The 24,831-nt window shown below is 39.8% G+C and overlaps 1 protein-coding gene across 2 annotated transcripts in view; it reads right to left on the bottom strand.

Annotated features, from left to right (window-relative positions):
• STK39 (serine threonine kinase 39) overlaps positions 1 to 24,831 on the bottom strand; it is a 237,794-nt gene that overhangs the window by 151,336 nt on the left and 61,627 nt on the right. The window lies entirely within an intron of this gene.

Genomic DNA, 24,831 nt, shown 5'->3' with positions numbered 1-24,831 from the left:
TGAAAATGCACAGTTGACTGTATTTGTTCATGTATCCATTGTACCATTTTACCAAGTCTTAGGCATTGCCACACCTTTTTCATGGAGGAGTCCACCTCACGTCGGTTCTACAGGGCAGGACTTTATTGACTTGCTCATCCCTGAATCCCCAGCACCTGGCTCACTAACTGGCACATTCCAAGTGTTCAATTGAGACTAGTGGAATGGCTGGGCATGGTGGTTCACACCTGTAATCCCAGTACTTTGGGAGGAAGAGGCAGGAGAATCACTTGAGGCCAGGAGATTGAGACACGCCTGGGCAACACAGTCAGACCTCATCTCCCCCCATTCCTCTCCCTACACACATAATTAGCCATGCATGATGGCGCATGCCTGTAGTCCCAGCTACTCAGGAGGCTCAGGTGGGAGGATCCCTTGAGGCTAGGAGCGCAAGCTGCAGTGCGCTATGATCATGCCACTGCATTCCAGCCTGGGTGACAGAGCAAAATCCTGTCTCAAAAAAAAAAAAGAAGAAGACGACTAGTGGAATAAACGGATACAACTATTACATGCTTGAATTTACCCAAGTATGTCATGTGATTCTGTTATAGAACATTTGACTGAATCACAGTCTTTAAAGGAACTAAAGGTAAAAATATTTAGCACTTATTAAATACTTCCTGTGTGCTTTTAATTTTACAAGAGCCATGCCACTAACCCTTTCTTAGAAATCACATGGGGTAAGTGAAACAACCGTGTAAAACAATACTAAGTAATCACTAGGTTTACTCTTCTTTATTACTCTTTAGACAAATATGCAACCTGGAATAGTGCCTAGCTAGTGCCTAGCATATTTTAGGCACCCAATAAATACTTGAGGATTTTTAAAATCAAGTGCACATGTACTTTTACTAATCAAGTATCTGTTGCATGGGAAGGGGGTGACAGAAGACAACTGCAAGGGCCCATTTTCTCCTTCAAGGTCAGCACAATCATTTTGTACTAGCATCCTTTACTTCCCTCTAAAGGAAGATTAGAAATCCGTATCACAAGGTGGTTTTATACCTATTGCACTTTACCATATGCTACCCTGGCCAGCTTCTTACAGCAACCAAAGAGTAGCCCCACTGCCTCCCAGATGCTGAACATCATCAGTTAATGCACCACATACGCCTGACTGGGATACCGTTAAAGCCACAATGTTAAGTGCAGCCCAATAAGCATCAGGGATACCCTACTGACAGGGGCTGCTTATCCTGCCTCTCCCACACCCCTCACTGAACTGTGCTCTCCCCTGCTTTTATTTTCTGCTCCCATTTTTGCCATCTGCAGCTGACTGCTGTCACTCCACTACCAAACCCTGGGGCTCCCTTCCTCCTTTCTTTTCTTGTCTCTTATTCCTAATGTTACCTTTAAGTCAAAAAGTGACTGCATAAGATTGTGTTTTTAAAACTAATAAAAAAAAAAAAAAGATATCCCATCTCACAGACTCTTCCAACAATGTATGAATATCAGTGATACTCTACTACGGATACGCAGAATCTACTGTTCCCTCCCCACCAATCTGGGGAAGCCTGTAACGACACCAGAAGTGGAGCTACATGGCTTCCAAGACTCTGTCATACCAGGCCATAGAGCACTGCCTGGACTCCCCGGGAAGCTCACTCTTGGAATCCAGTGACTACACTGTGAGGAGGAGGGATCACGTGGAGAAGTCAGGTGTAGGTGTCCAGCTGACATCTCAGTTGAGGTCCCAGCAAATGGCTGTCTACAATTGCCTCCAGCCATGTGACTAGCAAGCCTTGAGAAGCCACCAGTCACTCGCAGGTGCAACGCCATGACAGGGCCCATGCAAAGGCTGCCCAGCTCAGCCCAGTCAAGCCCCGGAACCAAGAGAGACAATAATAAAATGGCTGTTGCTGAGCTAAGCCACTAAGTGATGGGGTGATTCGTTATATAGCAATAGATAACGATCATCAATAGTGATCTAACACATCAGAGTGTTTCTTAACTAGAAACTAGATGTAGAGAGCGAAATCACCAATCCAAACACCAAAGGGGTTGTTAGCTTGAAGAGTTAACATCTTTGTTAGTTTTTTGTTAATGTTTATTACCAAGTGGCTACTTTTATGGTCCCAAGAAGAGTCCTATGGCTTCATTCCCTAACTACTTCTAAGAAGAGAAAGCTATTCTGGAAACCTGGGTATTCCTGACATCTAACTATCAGAAGGTTTAAATTTTACCATAGTATTTGTCAATAACCTCAGCTGTACCTGTAGGGGACTAAGCTTTTGACAAGGTAAGTTAAACGTACATGTTTTTCAGGTTGTGACAATTCATACATTTCTTAACATTAGTCTACAGAAAATTAATATAATTCAAGTTACACAAAATCTTGTCAGTTTCACTGAATTGAGAATACCAGGTTGACACTGACCTTCATAATTTCTTCATGTCACAATAACTTGGCAATGCCCATGTGCAGTGAACAAAAAAGCATGTTTTTAGCAGCATAACAAAAACATACCAGAAAAAAAACATAATAGGAGACCCAAATTTCACTTCATAGCAACAATGCAATTTCAAAAAGTTATGCCAGGCTTGCTACTGGGAAAACTCAAGAGATAAGACTCTCCATTGCTTTTGAAATGGAGACCCACCTGTCCAGCCTATTTCAATTGGAAAAATTTGAAAGTCACAGGGCCAAAGACAGGCCACATGGGAAAAAAAGGAAAAAAGCAAAATGCCTGGGTAACTCTTAGACGGGCTAATAAGTATCTGAAAAGTCAATAGCAGGCAGGGCCACGAATCAATTTTTCGTACAGTTTATCATGGCTAATTACAAGTTTTGCAGACTATTTCAAGGTTTATATTGCACTCACAATTGAAACTTGAAAATCATTACAGCAGAAAGACTCAAGACCAAAGGAAGGCCAATCAAAGTCAAAACGACTGAGGGTCACATTAGAAAAAAAAGCAGGCGCCCTGCCAGCCTTTGTAACTGTGCTGCTGGGGGAGAGCACGCAGATTCAGACTGTAGGGGAACTGGGTTCTAGTGTAGCCAAAGGTAATCACATGATCACGATATGTCATTTTACCTCTCTGACCCTCGGTTTCTTCATTTATTTATTTAGTTAGTTTTAAAGATGAGGCCTGGGCTATGTTACCCAGGCTGGTCTCGAACTCCTGGGCTCAAGTGATCCTCCCGCCATGGCCTCCCAAGTGTGGGGGTTACGGGTGTGAGTCACCTCACTTAGGCTCTTCATTTGTCTAATGAAACTAAAGAGCTTCTGCGTGGCAAAAGCAACTAGCATCAGAGTGAACAGGCAATCTACAGAACAGGAGAAAACTTTTGTAATCTATCCATCTGACAAAGGGCTAATATTCAGAATCTACAAAAAACTTAATGCTGGAGAGGATATGAAGAAATAGGAACACTTTTACACTGTTGGTGGGAGTGTAAATTAGTTCAACCATTGTGGAAGACAGTGTGTCAATTCCTCAAGTATCTAGAACCAGAAATACTATTTGACCCAGCAATCCCATTACTGGGTATATACCCAAAGTATTATAAATCATACTACTATAAAGACACATGCACACGTATGTTTATTGCAGCACTATTCACAATAGTAAAGACTTGGAACCAACCCAAAGGCCCATGAATGATAGACTAGATAAAGAAAATGTGCCACATATACACCATGGAATACTATGCAGCCATAAAAAGGAATGAGTTCATGTCTTTTGGAGGGACATGGATGAAGTTGGAAACCATCATTCTCAGCAAACTAACACAGGAACAGAAAACCGAACACCATAGGTTCTCACTCATAAGTGGTAGCTGAACAATGAGAACACATGGACACAGGGAGGGGAACGTCACACACCAGGGCTTGTCAGGGGCTTGGGGGCAGGGGAGGGAGAGCATTAGGAGAAATACCTAATGTAGACGATGGGTTGATGGGTGCAGCAAACCACCATGGCACATGTATACCTATGTAACAAATCTGCACGCTCTGCACATGTATCCCAGAACTTAAAGCGTAATAAAAAGAAAAACAAAAAGCCTACATTTGAGAGCTTACCTGGTATACTACTTACTGCACTACACTAAGAATTGTGCTATGTTTTTAAAATATATATACATTGGCCAGGCGCCGTGGCTCATGCCTGTAATCCCAGCACTTTGGGAGGCCGAGGCAGGTGGATCACTTGAGGCCAAGAGTTCGAGACCAGACTGGCCACCATGGTGAAACCCTATCTCTACTAAACATACAAAAATCAGCCAGGCATGTTGGCATGCACCTATAGTCCCAGCTACTCTGGAGGCTGAGACACAATAATTGCTTGAACCTGGGAGGAAGAGGCTGCAGGGAGCCAAGATCATGCCACTGCACTCCAGCCTGGGCAACCGAGCAAGACTCTGTCTCAAAAAAAAATAAATAAATAAAAATTAAAATTATATACATTTTTGAGATTTAATCCACCATAAAACTCAACTATGTAAAATGTGAATGTCAATTATTAGTATATTCACAGAACTGTGCAACCATCACCACAATCAATTTTAGGACATTGTTGTCACCCAAAAAAGAAACTCCTATCTCCATTAGCAGTTATTCCCTAATTTCCCCCTACCCACCGGCCCTAGGCAACCACTAATCTACTTCTGTGTCTCTATGGATTTGCCTGTTTTGGATATTTCATATAAACGGAATCATCCAAAATGGGTCTTTCCACGTTGATGACAGTTGGATTATGTCCACTTTGGGTTACTATGGATAATACTGCCATGAACATTCATGTACACTTTTTTTTTTTTTTTAAATGAACATACCTTCTCATTTCTCTTCCATTTGTACCTAGAAGTGGAATTTCTGCGCCATATGCTAATCTTCTGAGGAAATGCCAGACTAACTTCCAAAGCGGCTGTACCATTTTATACTCCCACCAGCACGGGAGGGCTCCAGTTCCTCCACATCCTTGGCAACACTTGCTATTGTCTATCTTTTTTATTAGTGCCATCCTACTGGGTATGAGGTAGTATCCTGTTGCGATTTTCATTTGCATTTCCTCCCTTGCATTATCTTATGAGGTAAAAACCAATCCATATTCCTCTTTGGTATACAAGGAAACTGGATTGGAAAGGTTCAGTGACTGATTAAAGATAAAAGTCATGCAGATTCTGTACTCCCCAGAGCCCATTTCAATGCACAACTATAAGGTCTCACACAATTCTGAGAAGGTTGTACAAGCCAGCCCTTCAAGATTCTTCCAGCTATGACATTCTGGGACCATGAATTTATACTGTTTAAAAATCTCTTCTCGGCCTGGCGCAGTGGCTCACGCCTGTAATCCCAGCACTTTGGGAGGCCAAGGCGGGAGGATCACAAGGTAGCAGATTGAGACCATCCTGGCTAACATGGTGAAACTCCGTCTCTACTAAAAATACAAAAAATTGGCCGGGTGTGGTGGTGGGCACCTGTAGTCTCAGCTACTCGGGAGGCTGAGGCAGGAGAATGGTATGAAACTGGGAGGCGGAGCTTGCAGTGAGCCAAGATTGCGCCACTGCACTCCAGCCTGGACAACAGAGCGAGACTCGGTCTCAAAATAGAAAAAAAATAAAAAATAAAAAAATCTCTTCTCTGGGCGAATTTTCTCTTTAACTTCAATATGAGGACTATCTGGACTCCTGTGTAGGAGGTTTGTGTTCCAATCACAGCGATGATGAGGCTACATCCCTGTCACACTGGCTCAGGGTCAAATCTGAGGTCTACCTTCAGCAGGCACACTGAACTTAATATTTTGGCTGCACCAGACAAAATCACCCATATTCAACCATTCTGGACTGCTGCTGCTGCTGATTTCATGTTTCATGTGTATTTTGTAAACTAATCTCACTCCTGGCTTTCTATTTACTTTCTTATCGTTATGTTCCTTTACCTTCTTTTTTGCATTTATCGTATAAATTTTACCCAGCTACACTGTTTGCATCTTTGTAAGACATCTCAAATCTTTTCTGAAATAGAGTAGTAAAGAAATAAACACATCAAAATGTTTTCAAGTAGGCTTCAAAATAGCCCACAGCTGCGGGCCCTTTCATTAGACTGTGTACTTTCCTAAGCAAACTCTTCTCCAAGAAATGGGAAACACTGCCCTTCTTTGTACCTTAGTAGGAGGGAAAATGCTTTTATAATATTCTAAATTACACAAGCGTTCCAAAATAATTTGGGGAGAGAGAAAGATAGTTAGGGCCCAGCAGGATAAAGGAAGAAAGCAATGATTCTTTGCACCTTCATGATACATGGAAAGGCTATTTCTCTCAGACTATCTCTTTAACATTTTTTTTCTTTTATATATGCCTAAGATTTCTCAACACTTTTTGATGGCTGAGTGGTGGTACCGGAGGCCATGAATACCAATTTGAATTTGACAGCTTCCTAAGAAAAAGGCCCAACATTTCTGTAAACTTTCTTCTCTTTCACAATTACTTATTTAGATCTCACAATCTGTGTATCCACACTTTAAAACAGTTCTTTCATTTCCAAGACTTTAACTTACCTAAAGAGTTAGGCACTAATGCCAAAAGTTGTACTGACCCAGACAGAAAACTCTAAACCACAAATGTCAACCAGTTCAGCACTGGTTGAACTATGGTATGTGCACAGAAACAGTTACCATATAGCCATTAAGAATTATATAAAACCACACCAGCTGACATGCGGAAAGGTCTAAGAAAAGCAAGGTACCCGATAGTCACAATAGTATAAGGTCACGTGTAAAACTGCACACCTATCTGGGGATAGATACATACATATATTCATAAAGAGATGGCTGAAAGGATGTGTAATGAAACACTAAGAGTAATTATTCCTGGATGGCAGTATTTGAGGGAAGGTTTACATATCTGAGCACTTTTATTTACCAATTGATTTTTTCTCATAATAAGTATTATTTTTACCAGAAGAATAAATCTATTTTCCTCTAATCATTAGGGAAAAAAAATCCCACAACATGCAAAGCACTGGCCTAGTCATCAAGCAGGAACTTAAAATGAGAAAAAGACACTGCCAAAGAAACCACTATTGCAAGTAGTATAAGACTGTCAAAGTGAGTACAGTGTGAACACATCACAAAAATTCAGAAAAGCAACAGGAACTATGAAGGTGTGAGCCCACAGGGGAAGTGACATGTGTGTATGTATGAGTGTGTGTTCACCTGCACATGCTTAGGGGTGGGTAGGACAGAGGTACAGAATGGAATGGAATGAAGTAATATTTTCAGAAAATGAGTGTAGGGGTAAAAATCTACATCATGTTTTCCAAGGCCACTAATTAGGGTTTCATTGTAGCTGAAGCTTAGCATTCTGATTGCTGAGTAGTAAAAGATGAGGGTTTTAAAAACCATGACATTCTGGAAGACAATTTGCCGGTATCTACCCAAATTATAAACGTATATACCCTTTGACCTTGCATTTCCAGCTTGAAAAAACTAAAGGCATGCAAAATGACACACACACAAGAACAATTAATGAAGTAATGTTTGTAACTGCAAACATTTGGGAATACCTAGATGTCCAACAAGGGACAGATTAAATAAATTATAGTATATCCTACCCAGGAGTACGTTAGGTAGTAATACAAAGGAATGAGGAAATCATGTACAGATGTGGAAATACAATCAGTGGGGAAAAAAAACAAGACAAAGAACTGCATAACACATTACCCTTTGGAGTTAAAATGAATAAATACTAAGACTGTGTGTTCATATTTGAGCAGATAAACAACATGTGAAGAACAATTTCAAAAAGGTGATCCTGACAGCAGTTAGGCAGGTCGAATTCTCAAAGCACTTCTTTTTTTATAACCTCTAGTTTTTGCCTGAAAGTTTGTTAGTATGAGAATGAACGAGAACTCAGTCCACCCTACTCAGTCTGATGAACTTCACAGCTTCTCCACACTCTCCTCCAACCTAATCTTCACTGGGAACAAAAGGACCGTGCTCTCTTATGGACGAAATAACTCTGATCAACAAACAGAACCAGCTCCAGACCATGCAGGTAACTGGAAGTCATTTGATAAAACAACAAAGTCTGTAGATCAGACACAATCTGAAAGGCAGGCTCCCTTGTTTCAGGGGGCCCACTTCAGAAAATGCCCACAGTGTGATGTTATCTAATTGGCATAGGAAGAAAGGGTCTTGTGAAAGGGAGCCTGGGCTTGAAAGTCAATTTCAAATGCAAGCTCAGGCAGACAAGGTGCAGCTGTAAACCCTGGAAAATTAAAGGGAAAATGTTAAATAAGCAAACACCATTTCTTAAAGAAGCTTCTATCCACAGGAAATACCAATCGTGTCTTTTAGAAGGATTGCATGCACATTTAATTGAGATTTTTAAAGACAGAGTTTCAGGATTAATAACCAAAAGGGCAAGACCTTGTGTGAGAAATGACTCCAGTTCTGGGAGAATTGAAATTGGCTGTGCCCTACTGAAGGGCTATATTTATTCCAGAACTTCACTTTAGCACTGAAATTCAAGATAAGAACTCGGTGTTCCTTAAAGAACAATGAGGGTTTCATTTAAGGCAGGGTTACCTTGCAGTCCTAGTGTACAAACCCTGAGAACAGGAATACATCATGACTCCTATATACATATTTTGAGATGGAGTCTCGCTCTGTTGCCAGGCTGGAGTGCACTGGTGCAATCTCGGCTCACTGCCACCTCAGCCTCCTGGGTTCAAGCGATTCTCCTGCCTCAGCCTCCTGAGTAGCTGGGACTAAGGTATATACCACCACCCCCAGTTAATTGACTCCAAAATGTTTTTAAAGTAACGATACTCAGTTAGGAGGCAAGATTGCATAATACTTAAAAACACTAGCTTTGGAGTCAGACTGCCTCTGTACAAATCTCTGCTCTAACACTTACCAGATGTGAGCCTCTGCATAAATTACTTACATTTTATGCACCTCAGTTTTCTCATCTGCAATTTTGAGATGTAACAGTACCTGCCTCATAAGGATTCTGTGATGATTCAATGAGAACATGTCGATCAAGCACTTAGCACAATTTTTGACTTAAACTCAATAATTATTGTTACTTCTTGTGTTACTGTTATGGTAATATTAATACCTCTTTAATATATATACATATATTAAAACTAAAATTTAAAAGAATAGACTATATACTAGATTAGTTACTTGTGGGGTAAAGCTTAAAATACAGTCCAGGTTATGCACAGTGGCTCATGCCTATAATCCCAGCACTTTGGGAGGCCGAGGCAAGAGGATCACTCGAGCTCAGTAGTTGGAGACCAGACCGGGCAACATAGAGAAGCCTCATCTCTACAAACTGTACCCAAAAATTAGCTTGGCGCGGTGATGTGCATCTGTAGTCTCAGCTACTCTGGAGGCTGAGGTGGAAGGATGGTTTGAGCCCAGGAAGTCAAGGCTGCAAGAGCCATGTTTACACCATTACACTCCAGCCTGGGTTACAAAGTGAGACCCTGTCTCAAAGAAAAAACATTTATGTATATATACATATATGTATACATATGTAATACATGATAATACATGTATAATATACTATATTACATGATAATATAAAATGTATGATATATGATAATATATTACATACATGATAATATAAATATTTATATTTATATAATGTAATATTGATACATAATATATGATAATATAATGACACATGATAATATAAAACTCAAGCAAAACTTGTTAATCAAAAAATGTTTTGAATTAACTATTTTTATAGCAGATTAGTCACCTGGAGAACGGTGGTTGCTCCGTATCACATAATTTTAAATTTAAAAATCATCTCAGTTGGTTATTTTACTACAAACGTCTATTTAGCATTAATGGCACTGCTTACAAAATACTTTTAAAATAATCATTAGTTAACTTCATAGCTATTAAACTGAAAGTCAGAGGGTGACTGCGATTTTTATCCTCAGGTGTTATTCTCAAATATTCTCAACTCTGCTTTCTTCTGACTCTAATTCCCATATGAATAACTTCACAACATGATGAATGGGTCTTATAAAAACCCTGTAGTCTTGAATTAGAGGGCTTTTCTGTAACACACCGTGATGCAGGGAAATACTTTGAAAGGTCTGGGAATCTGGAGTTTCCCAGAAGGATGTCTAACCTTAGTTGTCATGTGCCTTCTTGAAAGAAGAAAATACCCGTCCTAAAAGACATTAGGGTAATTGTATTTAGTGCATGACAAGCACCATTTCTGTTTGTCATCCTCTGTAAAGCACTTAAACATGGAATTAGCTCAAGTACCTCTTATCAGGGAATTGCCATCAAATAAAGGAAGTCTGGACTGACCTACTACTTGACCTTAAAAATATCATTTCACACCTATTTAACTTTGTAAGATACAGACCACCCCATAAATAGCCAGCCTTTTCTCTGCTTCACAGGTACACTGAAGAGTAAAATGAAAATGCATGGGAATATAACCCAAACTCTAGGACATTATTGGAAAATTTACTCATTTTCACATTTCCTATTAATTCACCAAGTGGTAATAGCTACTGTAACACTGTTCATAGTGACTGTGTCCTCTGACAACACATATGAAAAATGTTAATAGTGTCCTAAACTTTGGGTAAAAAGCTCAAGAATCACTCACTTTATAGAGATACCTGCTTTTGCATCACTAATGGCATTATCGAGGAATCCAGTTAGTGATTCTCAACATGTACGGTCAAATCATTTCCAAGCCAACCAAATTTTAAATGTTCTCATCCTAATTCCAAAACAACAGTTTAAAAAACCCTGGCATAATCCCACTTACTACAGAATACATATGACATTTTAAATTATACACTGGAACAACAAGTTTTCTAAAATGTTTTCTGGGGTTATGAAGCCTAAATTATAACTGCTGTAATTGTGATTACCTCTATGTCAAGAGCACAGTTTGGGAGATGTCTTGACCCGATGGTATAACAACTTGTGACAAACTTTTGAAAAACTGCCTTTCTCCAGTGTTCTCTCACTGCAGGCAAGAAACAACATAGGCTGGGTGCAGTGACTGACGCCTGTAATCCCAGCACTTGGAGTGGGAAGATCACTTGAGCTCAGGAGTTCAAGACCAGCCTGGGCAACACGGCAAAACCCTGTTTCTACAAAAAATACAAAAATTAGCCAGGCGTCGTGGCACGCACCTGTAGTCCTAGCTACTTGGGAGGCTGAGGTGGCAGGATCACTTGAGACTGGGAGGTCAAGAGTGCAGTGAGCCATGACTGTACCACTGCACTCCAACCTGGGTGACAGAGTGAGACCCTGTCTCAAAATTAAAAAAAGAAAAGAAAGGAAAAAAGAAAAGAAAAGAAAAAAAAAGAAACGATGGGGTACTTTTGCTAATGCTCCAGAATTTCACAGACTTGGAGTCCATAAAGGTCACTTCTCCCTTCAGCAAGCCTCTTCTTTGGTCTGTCATAGGTAACAAACCTGTACTAAACTCATTAACCCTTCTCAATGAATCCATAAGCAATATTCATGCGTATTTCAATTCATCTTGCCAACACCTCATTTCTATCGTATCATCAGTTTAGAAGGGTATTTTGCACAGGAGCACTATATACTTTAATTCTAAGGGAAGTACAAACCATCACACACCATGCTTTAGGAAAAAGATAAAAGCAAAATTTGCTGCACTGTAAATGTAGTGTATTAGGCACTAACTTAATTCCTGTGGAGTGTTCCATTTAATAGTCATAACAACTCAATGTGTAGGCACTGTTACCGTACTACTTTTCAGTTGAGGAAACTGAGCTTTGAAGAGGTTAGGTACCTTGCCCTTTGTTGAACCTCTATTGAACAGAGTGCCATGACTGGAACCTTGGAAGTCTGACTCTTCATGTTGTTGTGATGTAATATTCAATATATACAAACAACATACATTTATATACGTAAATAATGAACTGGAACAATAACACTGCTACATGGCACGTACCCTCGCCTCAGTCATTACCATGAATTTTGTGTTTAACATTTACCTGCTTTTAAAAAATATTATCTCAAATGTATATCCTAAAATATGACATCACTTAGTGTTGCTTATATTTTAGCTTTACAAAATGGTATCACTCTGGTTCTTTTTCATTCAGTATTACATTTCTGAAACTCATCTATGCTGTTCATTTTCACTGCTGTATGATACTCTAATGTGTGGATAGACAGCATTTACTCATTCTCATCTGGGCTATTTTCTTGAGTTTATACATTGTTGTTTTGAGAATCCTTGCAAATATCTGCTGGCATGGTGTGCAAAAGTTTCTCTGGGTATGGAATTCTCAAAGTGTAAAATATGGGGGCTACAGGATATAGAAATACCTTTTACAGGAAGGTACCACATTCTTGTCCAAATTGGTTGTGCCAGTTTTGCCAGTTTTCACTGCTACTAGCTGTCATAAGAGATGCGACAAGTCTACACTCAGACTAAAATATGGTATTACCAGGTCTCTTAACTTTTGCTGATCAATTAGGGGTAAAATGGAACCTCATGTTTTCTGATACACATTTTCTTAAATACTAATGATGCTGCACATCCTTTGATATAATCCTGAGCCATTCATATTTCTTCCTCAGGGAGGCACCTGTTTTTTGTGTGTTTATGTTCATTTTTCTACTGATTTGAAGAAGTTCTTTGTTTTAGATGCCAATCTTTTGCTGGCTGTATGTCTTAAAAATGTCTTTTCCCAGTTTGAGGTTTGTCTTTCTATTACATTAACGGCATGCTCTGATGAACAGTTGTCCTTAATTTCAATGCAGGTCACTTTAACAGTCTTCTCTTTTATAGACAGACCCTTTGACTCTTATTTTAAAAAACCTGAGCTCCAAAGCAATAGGCTTTCTTTATCTAAAAGATTTAAAGTTTTGCCTGTTACATTAAGTTTCTAATTTGTTAGGAATGAAGTTATATGTATGCATGGTGTGAGACTAAAATATTTATTTATTTTTATTTATTTTTGAAAGACAGCTCTTGCTCTGTTACCTAGGCTGCAGTGTAGTGGTGCAATCAGATCTTACCACAACCTAAAACTCCTGGGCTCAAGCGATCCTCCTGCCTCAGCCTTCCCAGCAGCCAGGACATAAGGACATGCCACCATGCCCGGCTAATTTTTTATTTTTATTTTTTGTAGAGAGGGGTCTCGCTATGTTGCCCAGGGTAGTTTTGAACTCCTGGCCTCAAGAGGTCCTCCTGCCTCAGCCTCCCAAAGTGCTAGGACTACAGGCATGAGTCACTGTGCCTTCCTTTTCATAGAGATGTATACAATTTTTCATACAGATGTATATCTCATCCCAGAACTATTACTTAATAGAATAGTCCCTCCTTTCCACACAGATCTGTAATACATCCCTGTCATACATCAAGTTTTCCTTATACCTGAGGGTCTACTTCTGGGTTCTTTATTTTATTCCCTTTATCATTTGTCTATCGCTAATATCTTAATGTTTCATTGAGTTACATTGCATACTCTTGAGCCTAAAATCTTCAAATAAATTTTAGAATCAGCTTGTCAAGTTTCTCAAAAATCTTTGTGGAAAGTCTAATTTGGAACAGTAGTGACTCTATCAATCAATTTGGGGATAAAGTCTTCCTATCCATGAGCATAGTTTTTCTGTTATTTATTAGGTTTTCTTCAGTGTCTTCCAATAAATTTTATACTTTTTCAACCTAAAATTCTTATACACCTTTTGTTAGATTTATTTAATACAAACTACAAATAATAAAAACCTGGTCTTATAGGACTACTCATCTTTCTATTTTTTCACTTGTCAGTTTTGGTAAGTTATATTTTTCTTAAAATTTATCCATCCTGTCTAGATATTTGGCATACAGTAATTCATAGTTTATTACAGGGTTCTAAAAATCTCTGTTGAAGCTATAATTTATTTGTAATATCCTTTTGGTTGTTGTTTAAAATTTCACTAATTTTTGTTCATACTTTTATCAATTTCCTTCCACTTTCTTCAGATTAACACCGTTCTTTTCTAATTCAAGTTAGATGTTCAGCTTGTTAATTTTCATTTGCCATCTTCCTGAAAGTTGTTTTAATACAGGCCCATTAAATATAAATTTTCTCACTTTTATTAATCTGAAAATGTCTTTTCACTATCCTCATGCTTGAAAATTTTATTTTTTTCCCAATACTTTGAGGATATCAAGTTATTGCTCTGTTTTCAGTCACTGGTTGTTGCTACTGAGATACCTGCTGTCAGTCTAGTTATTATTACCTGATAGGTGATCTGTTTTACTTCTCTAGCTGATTTTAGCATCTTCTCTTTATTTCTGTGCTGTTGATAAAATAACCCAACTTATTTTACTCCTCACACGTATAGAGTGAGGGAAAAAATATTCTAAAACAAGCAAAATTCATTACAAATACAGCAATTTTCTCCTTATAAATTCAAAGAGAAGTTTTCAATATCAATTTGCATACCACTTTTCAATTCCTCTGAACTTCCTAAGGCTCTTGGAAGCTTAAACATGATATGCAATGTAAGAGCTTTTGCTATTCTCAATTTCAACAGAAAAAACCTGCCCACCCTCCATCCAAATACTGATAAATATAAAAAACTCACTGGAATTTTATTGGAGTAAGCTTGAAACACATCTGGCCCAACCTCCCAGTATGGAGTCCCATCACAGTCATTTTACCTGACCTACAACTACTCAGCAACTATTTTGGCATACACCATGCTAAGCACTGAGGAGAGAGGCCCAATTGGGATGGTCCCCGCTCTTTGATTAACTTACAATCCATTAATTCTTATTTTTATCATCTAGTTTCAGCTTAAGCAACATTTAAAGAAATAACACAAACAAATAAACAAACAAACAAAAAACACCGAACAAGGAGCCAAAAGTGGAAATCCAGATCTTAGTCCCCTACTAAAAATCCATTCAATCTCCACAGAACTCAGTATCTCCTCTTTACTCCAAGAGGACAGGTTCAGAGCAGTGGTCTCCACACTGGACTCTTGGGACTCTTAAAGTTCTTCAAAAACCCCTGATGTGGTTTGGCTCTGCGGCCCCCTCAAATTTCATCTTGAATTGTAATCCCCCCGGGTCAGGGGAGGGGCCTGGTCGGGGGGTGACTGGATCATGAGGGAGGTTCCCCCATGCTGTTCTCAGGATAGAGTTCTCACAAGATCTAGTTGTTTGATGAAGTGTGTAGCTCTTCCCCTTTCTCTCTCTCCTGCTGCCATGTAAGACACGTCTTGCTTCCCCTTCACCTTCCGAACACACAATTTTAAGTTTCCTGAGGCCTCCCCAGCCATGCAGAACTGTGAGTCAATTAAACCTCTTTTCTTTATAAATTACCCAGTCTCAGGTAGTTCTTTACAGCAGTATGAAAACAAACTAATACAACCCCTATATTCAAACTGTTGAACTTCCAGTAAGATTTTTTTAATGGTTCACAGAATTTTAGTACCAGTGGTTTGGACCACCGTTTTACAACCTTTGTCTATCTCATGGCACACATAGAAAATGATGATATTTTTACAGCATCCTAGAATCAAATGACGAAGTGATTCACAGCAACTGGCCCCAGAATGTCATTCATCCCAGGCCTCATCCAGCTGCCCTGAGGGATGAGGGGATTACTCTCCTGGCTCACTATACCTACTTACCGTCCACTAGTGTGCTCTGGCCACTGGGTGGGAAGCTCTGGTTGAAAGGACAAATAGGGTATCTTCCAGTTCTAGAGATCCTTTATGACTGTAATTCCAGTTTATTTCATCTTTGCCCAGCTTCCATGACTAGAAACTCTCCTATAAAATGAGCCCTAAACTGTTTCCCAGCCCTCTTCTTCATTGTCTAAATAGAAACTCTCCACACCATTCCATGTCCATACCAGGATATGTCAAAGGCTCATTCATCCATCTTGCTTCCTCCACAAGCTAGAATGTCACATCCCCCACCCCCGCATTATACATCAAAGAAAGGAGCATGATGTCGACGGTAAATGAGTGCCTACATTAATAATGCTAGTAAAGTCAGAGCACTCTGGAGACAGATATGCCCACTTTAATAATGAATACAAGACCTATCAAACAATACCAAAAGAGGCCATGGTTTCAGGAGATATTGCAGCTCTGTTTCACATGGTGTAACCCAGTGAAGACACATAGAATTTTACCAGATAAGATACATATTACATGCAACAACTAGGAAGGGCTGCTCCAGTGACATTCAGAGTGAAAAAGGAGAATTATAAATGACAGTGAGGTGGGCCACTGGGCAAAGAGAGGAAAGTAGCTTGTGAAATATAGGCATTTTTGTTAAAGCTATATAATCACATGGCAGGAATATCAAATTTTTCTTTTGTAAAGTGAACTTAGCAATATGGCTTCCTCTCCAACCAGGAGACAAAATAAAGAGGCTGCCTCAGTCACTCACCACTCTCACTGGCTTGCTTATTAAAAATGCAGAGTCCTGGATCCTGTCCCCAGACCTACAGAATGTGAATCTCTGGTTACAGGGCCCAGGTATCTCACTTAGTTTCAGAACCACTGAACTAGGCATGACGCTTCTGTCAGAAAAAGGGGGACAGGCAAATATCTCTTGAGAAGGTAAAGAGAAAAGCAGGAGAGACCCCACAGAAATAACATCACATCACAGAAAACTTCAGAGGAAGAGGAGCTGATTCAGATGTCATTCGTTACCGAAAAGGTTTACTTTGTTCAAACAGATGCATTCATTGTAACTTTTTTAAAAAATACACTCAATAGGGAAACTTTCTAATTACAACTTAAAAATTAATCAGTAAATTAAGAAATCAGAAATCATACAATTAAAGCAAAAATAAATGGTAGAGTTCCAAGTAAGCTTCAGTAATTCAGAGTCCTTAAAGAAACTTCTAGGACTGTCTATGTTGGCAAAAGAGCAAGAACAATTTTATGTAAAGCACAAGGTTGTAGCTGTTGGGTTATTGTGCTCTACAGAGACAGGAAGGAAGAATGAAAGAGCAGGATGAAATTCACTAACCTTAGATAATAATTTCCTTAAGAAAATAAAAGACAATTCTCACATGACATTTAAATACTTCCTTATGCTCACTTGTATAATACACAACTCCTTCCTTACAAAACATTCCCTGACGCACAATAAGGGAAGGGAGAAGAAGGCAAAAAAGCATTTCTGGAATCTCTGTTATAATCTGCATAAGTGTTTTATATAAACGGTAACATTTCAGCTTCATAAAAACCATTGGAGGTTGAGAAGGTGGGGAAATTGAGGCTCAGAGAAGCCATGTAATTACATGAGGTTCAAAATCAGCCCAGTGCCAGTGAGGCTGTAATCTCAAGGTTACATGTTCTTTTTAAAAATAATGCAATGATTCAGGAAAAAAGAAAAATAGGATTCTCAACTCTAAAAGTTATGAATGGTTAAAATCATAGGATTATGGAAACTGCAGTGCTGTCCTTGAGTGTAGGCACTGGTCATGACCAACACCTGGCACCACATGAATGGCTGACATCGGACCTCATAACAAGCATCTACAACCAGAAGCCAGGGGATGATGAAAATGGCTTGGTCTTACTTTCAGGCAAGCAGCTGGTTTATCATTTGTTTGTTCTGGACAGAAGTGATTACAGTGACAGAGTAATGGGTAAAACACCTGGTAACACTGCACACTCGGTCTGTGTCCAAGAACAGACTGCAGGAACAAAGGGGCTTCCATAGGTTTTACTACCAATGGCTCTCTCCTAACTAACTTTAATGGCCCCAAGAGTTCAGGACCCTAAGCTGGGACCTACATAATAGGCTCTATGTCAATTAGCTTGAAGTACCTGGTATAGTCTAATCTCTCCTAAAGTACTGAAAGTCTCAAGGTTGCAGAACCGCCAGAAGATCTGGAATCCTCTCTACAAAACAGCTAACTGCAGATCTAGGAAAAAAATGAAATAAAATAAGTGTTCATGGATAACATTTTGATGCCAAAAATATAATATTAAATACCATATGCTAGGTACTGAATTAACTATATATACGCGTGCATCCATGTGCCTGGGTGTATACGTAAGTAATATATTATTCTACAGATGAGGGACCTGAGACTCAGGCTGGGATTTGAAAAATAATACCTCCCACTTTAAACATCCATAAGGTGGTATGTGTCAATAATTATAAACCATACACTCTGACCAAGCAATCCTGTTCCTAGGTAATGTACTAACAAAATAGGTAACATTTATGTAATAATGCAAGTACAGTGCTGTTCATCCCAGCATGGTTAACAATTTTAGAATTGGCAACAATTCAGTATTTACCAAGAAAAAAATTGATTCTTAACTATAGTCATTCTTGCAGAATTTCACGCAGCCATTAAAAGTGATTATGCTAATCTGTTTGTTGACACAAAAAGATGTCCAAAGATATTATATCTTAAATGAAATCACAGGTAGATTGCAGGACAATAAATACGGCATGATTCCAATTTTGTTTTCTGGAGAAATGACTCTTCGAGCTGAAACTGAGGTCTGCTCAGGATGAGAAGAGCTCACACTTCCAGGGGGAAGAGCAGCGTGGACAAAGGCTGTGGGCAAGAGGACAACAGAGAACTGAGGGTGAAGACAAAGCTAAAGAGCGAGGCAGGGACTAGACCATGCCAAGCACTGGAACCCCAGTTAAAGATTTTAGTTTTCACCCAAAAAGTATGAGAAGCCACTGAACAGTCTCCATGTCACAAGACAAGGCACTGGGGAGCTCAGCTGCCATTCAAGGTTACCCCATGGGTGGGTGGTAGAGCCAGGGCTGGATGGAGTCTGTCTCAAGAGCCAAAGCCTGGTCTTAACCTCCAAGCATAGATTTTATGGTCCTAGCATCCTGACCAAGAGCTACTCCTGAGCCTTTCTCTCCTTCATCTGCCTCTTACAGCTTTCCACAAAGTCACAGAGAAAGCCCACCCCTCACTCAAAACAACTTCAAATGGCCTTTTCAATCTGGGTTAAATTAAAGGCTACTGTTTGCATTTCCTAGTTCTATGATTGCTGTAAAAGTTACACAAGGGTGCCTTTATTTTGTATATGTCTATATGTGAAGAAAAAATTAAAAGTCATTAGACACTCGGTATCTGAATGTGTCAGAAGTAATTTAATGGAAAGCTTAGAAAATCCTGTATCAAACTGCAACCTTATTCGAGTCCCTTGAATTTTAATTTGTTTTAAAACTACTGGATTTCAAAGTAAAAAAAAAAAAAAAAATTATTAAAAACAAGGTATTTGTGGCCTTTTAAAATAGAGCCCTGAATCTTGGTTAAGTCAATCAAGTTAGATTAGCCTAAAACAAGCAGACTCCCGACCCCCAACAATGATGTCTCACACATACGTACCACATCGCCTGCTGGCCTCTCCATATTCCCTGTGATTGAATAACCACAACCTCAGAGGCCAGGGCAGAGTGGCAAACATTTGCCTTCCTCCCACAGATGACAGGCCCCTTCCTTTCGCCATGATGCATGAAAGTTCCATTACTTTCCATTTCCTTCACCTTCCCTACTCCAAAACATCTTACTCATTTTAAAGACTTACAGGATCATGACATAAAAAGTTTAAGTTATCTCTCCTAAGCGAGGAGATAAGTAACAGGTAATCCAAAAGTGGAGCGTACTAAAACCTAATTTAAAGCTAGTTTTGTAATATCTTCCTAATTAAATGCAGCCTCATTTAACAGGAAAACGTATGTGCATCCTGGCTCAGAGAAGAAAATGAAAATAGACAATATATGCTAAGTGGTAGGGACTACATTTTTGTTGTCAAATAATGCAAAGTGCATAATTCACAATTATTACACAATAAAATCTAACCATTCTATTCTATGATCATGTGGCAAAGGTGAATCAAGTTAATGGCTCACCCAAGACCCTCAATGAGTTGGCGCTAACAAAGTTGATTTTAAATTTAGGGTTGGCTAAACCCCAAGTCCTAGACTTCAAATACAAGAATACAGCACCAGCTGAAAAATGTCTTAACTATTCTTCTTTAAAACTAAAAGTACATTTCCTCTACCTCCCCTTGCACTCTCATACCAGCTCCCATGAAGGCGATCCTCATCACCATCTTGCTTGCTAAACTGCAATTTGAAAAAGAGTTACTAATTGACCAGAATACTATATTGGGTAGTGAGAACGCAGAGAGTAAAAGGACACCATTCATGCTCCACAATAATTGACAGTAGGCTACAGAAGGCAAAAGTATCAGAAAGTATGCTATAAATGATACCAAGTACAACTACAGAATTAAGCTCAAGGTAAGGAGTAGTACAGAGAACAGACTGATGAACCTCCTGGGGTGCGGAGACGGTAGTATCAGAAAGCTTCACAGAAAAGGTGCTAGGCTGGGAGAGATACAAGTGTAGGGAGAGGCCTTCAAAACAGAAGGACTGTACATGCCCATTCATGGTGCATGTGGGGATTTCAGGAATGTACCGGCAGAAAAGTACAATGACCAAACACACCTAATTTGGTAAAGGTGTGTCGAAGGCCGAGGTGGCCCATGGCTGAGAGAAAGCCTGGAGACACAGATCATGGGACCCTGGAGTGGTCCCTTACCTCCAAGTGGTGAGGACCTCATCTTATAAGTGGTGGGAACTAGTATCTTATCCTATTAACGACAAGAAGCCATTGAGTTTTCCATCAGGGAGAAAAGACAGTACAACCACAGCAGAGTTTTGACAAGATCAAAAGGGCATTTGCTGACAACATTTCATACTAGTTTTTCTGCAACTCTAGGCAAATTCTTTTCCTTTCGGAAGAAAAGGAAATAAACAGTACGCTAGGATTAGAGGGAGCTGAGAGGCTGAATAAAGGCCACCTACTGTAGGGGCAGTCAGCACCTAGTAGGTTACCAGGATGCTCGGGGAGCACTGCATGGACAGGTGGAGGAGGAGGAGGCAGTCGGGAGCTTCTCTTAGCACGTAACATGCCATTTCAGTTCCAGAAAAGCTAGCTCACGCACATAAGCTTTTGGGAAAAGTTAGCAAATTTCCCAAAGGCAAAAAGGAAGCACATAATATGTCTGAAGACTATGCAGACCTCACAAATCTAACTGGACGTGATTTCCAGTAACAATTAGTTTTCTACAAACTAAAATTTGTAGAAACAATATCTGTTACAATAATTTTGGAGTATGTGTCATTATTTCTAAATATCTAAAACTGGACCTCCAAGTCTATAAAAGCTTACACAGCTCACTGTCTTTTAAGATCCATCTAAAAGTAAAGACATCCTCCCTAAATGGGGATCAGCAAATTACAATTTCCAGAGTGGATCCTCTCAGCTCCCAGTCAAAGGCAACCACAAAGGGGTCACTTTCCCAGAACATAGGCTTTTAAAAAACAAAACAACAACAACAAAAAACCTCAGTTCACCAAATGCATTGAAAGTAATTCTGTATGATGCTTTTCCCCCTTGCTCTGTCCTCTACCCTCACCTCTGCCTAATTCACCCCCAGCAAAAACACCAGTCAAGCCACAGACAGAGAGCAAAAGGAAGAAATCTACGGCTTCCTGTCCAGATTCTTCGTCAATGAACTGTTCTAATAGCACCCCCTAGTGACCAAAAGCACTTTTCTGACCAAAGGAACTCTCAGTTCTCAAATGACTAAAAAGCAATGCATTTAAAATAAAAAAGCAGTGAAAACAGCAATAAGCTCACACTCCGCGAACGCCTGTCCCTGTAACAGCCCCAATGAAATCAGTAACTTCAACCTCTCTGGCCTGCTGTTCTCTCAGCTCTAAAATAGGAAAAATAACATCCTCAACCACCCTTGTCCTCCTCCCTGTGAGCATGTGAGTTCCTCAATGAGATTTATTCCCAAGGCACATAGTCGGTTTTAAGCAAGAGGATGGGAAAAGGAAACACAAAGTGGGGAGAGGACATGCACTCAGGCCTATGTGGATCACCGGGAGTATTTTATATCAAACCCACAATATGCACAGGAACTGCAGGAGTTGGTCCACTTCTCCTTCATTGTTATTATTGTACATGTTGACTCCTCTCTACCCGTATTTACCAAGCTCTAAGGAGAACCGCAGAAACCAAAGAATTTTCTAAAAATAGCTTGAGACCACAAAATACTGGAGGCTCTCCAAACCCATCTTCAAAATTGAGATGTTTGTTTCTGATATGAATTACATAAAATGCAAATGTCAGATTGCTTTGATTTGCTAATAGAAAATGTAACTTAAAAACAGTGACAGTGAAAAGTCGTTAAATCTCTTTCAATCTCCTGCCTAGTAAAATAACAACCCAACTGACTAAGGTGTCTCGTGTTCATGGCTCAGCAGGGACGTAACACCGCTTTGATCCCTCAACTCCAAGTCTGAGACCTTCGGCAAAGCCAAAACTTGTGCTGTTAGCTTTACACAACGGCACAGACTTAAAACCCATTGTTGCCCTCTACTGGGGAAACTTGGAACAAAACTAACATCAATCCATCAAGCATTTGAAATCACCCTTCTCCGCTTTAATGATAATGCGTAACTTTCGATATTTTGTAAGTTAATTATAAGATTCCAGGATGGGAAAAACGCAATTCTGTAGAAACTCAGAGTAATTTTCCCTCTTTATCGACTAAAAGAAGAAACTAAATGGTAGAAAACTGGGATACTGGCTTCGGACTCTGTGAGGACATGATGATGCAGTTGTGGTTAAGGCTCAACCTTAGGCTTTAATTTTCAGGTTTGTACACAGAAGCATGGCAAATCAGGAGATATTTATGGTTCTTCTCAATTTTAAAATCCTGTAACCCTTTAGGGATAGCTTAACTCACTTTTAATAGTTGGTTTTTCCTTTTCTGCTGATATTTCAAAATATTTATAGCTTTTAAAAATTGTTCTTAATAGTCTAACGTATCTTATCCTCTGGCCTATCCTATTTAACATATCTTATACTCAGGACTTTCCTGATTGTTGCATGGCTGCAGTAATTGAGAGAAGTAAGCATCTAGCCAGATGCATAAAGGTGCACAATAAATACTATTTTTGTCTCTTCCCCCTTCGCATGTCCCCCATCTACCAGCTTCATGACCTTTCCCATAGCTGTAGCACAGATGCTATGCCCACATACCAAAGCATTTATTCTCTATCACTCTGAATTTCGCGTGTCTTGTGACGTCTGTGCATTCTTCACAGAAAGGTGAGTTTCATGGTGTCTGTTATGTCCTTGTATCACGTGCACTTGAGTGCCCACTGCTGGTAGCAGTGGTTGTAATGGAAGCAGCTGTTCTAGCAGCAGCAGAAATGGGAACAGCAGCAGTGGTGCCCACAGCTGTGGCAACAATCATAAATGTTACAAAAACAATACTGACTATAATAACTATAGTAATAAAAGCAATATACGTGATAAAAAATTTTGCTATAACCTGTGCCATTTATTATTTTGTCCCAACCACTATTATATTATGTATTACCTAACTTAGTCCTCCCAAACATAGCTATTATTACCTTTGCTACCTCATGAGTGAGAAGCTGAGCTTCTGACAGCATCTAACAACTGTCAATGCTAACCAAACTTTCACTAGCCATCTCTCTCTCCAACAGAATCTCCAAAGCCTTTTTGTCACCTCCTTCCCTCTACACTTGCTAGAACCCTGGCAAACCTCCCAGATTCCTGCAACGATCCCTGCAGCATCTCCTAGTGCCTGTGAATAGCACAGACATCCTCCTCGTACTAATGGTGGCCGGCTCACTCTGAGAATGACAAATGCGCTCCCATTTTCCTGCGTATGCCATTTAACTCTGCCTACCCTCTCCACCTACATTTCCTTCCTGTCCCCTCCCTTCTCTTCTTCTTCATTCTGAGGTATGATTTGGTGGAAAGAGCACAGATTGAGAATAAGAACTGGAGTTCACTCCTGCTTATTGGCCATGTGACTTTGGGCACGTCCTTTTTCACCTCTCACACTTCCATCTGTAAAGTGTGACAGTAACTCCTGCTCTACCTGTCTTCAAGAACAATCGTTTGGAACAAATACGGAAGCATATATGAAAGTGATCTGAAAGCTGTGAAAGAATATTGGCTGTGTTTGTATTTAATTCTTACTACTCTTAGGCTCTTCACACACACACGCCCCTCCTCAGGGCAGGGAGGGTTTGCTGTAGTGAAAGAAAGCCCTGGTTCTCACCCATTGCCAGCACCTTGATGGATCAGAAAAGAAAACATGGAGACAGGTGAATAGGCAACGGCAATGAACTAACTACTGTAATTCTTTTCCTTCTTTCTGTAGGCATCCATAGGCTTTTCCTCCATTTCATCCAAAGCAACGGCAATGCAGAAACAACCTTCAATACCCATCTGCACCCCACCCCACCTACAGGACACTCTCTTCACTCCTGATTTCACTACATACTTCTAAATCATTCAGTCTTCTGTAGCCACAATAATCATTCTCCTTATTTACATGACAATCACCCTGCCACTGTTGACTGAGCACCCACTACGTGTCAAACAGAGCCCCAGACATCCTGCAGAGACCATCTCTCATTCTCACGGCAACACAATGTAAGGATTGTCAGCTCTGCCTTATAGGTTAGGCTCAGAGAGATTAGGCAGCTCACCCAATAAAAGATATAGATAACAGCTCTTGCTGCTTCCAGACCAGGCATAGAGACTGGGGCAGCAGGTGCACCTCCACTTCCTGCCTACATCTGCTAGCAAAGTGGTTTGTATTGTTTTGGTTTTTGTAAACTTTTATTTTAGTTTCAGGGGCACAAGTGCAGGTTTGTTACACAGGTAAATTACATGTTGTGGGGGTTTCGTGTACAGATTATTTCGTCACCCAGATAATAAGCGTGGTGCCCAGTAAGTTGTT

The sequence above is a fragment of the Mandrillus leucophaeus genome, unplaced genomic scaffold (assembly GCF_000951045.1).
Source record: "Mandrillus leucophaeus isolate KB7577 unplaced genomic scaffold, Mleu.le_1.0 Scaffold324, whole genome shotgun sequence".
Taxonomy (NCBI): domain Eukaryota; kingdom Metazoa; phylum Chordata; class Mammalia; order Primates; family Cercopithecidae; genus Mandrillus; species Mandrillus leucophaeus.
The sequence above is the reverse complement of the archived record's forward strand: the minus strand, read 5'-3'. Positions and strand labels throughout refer to the sequence as shown.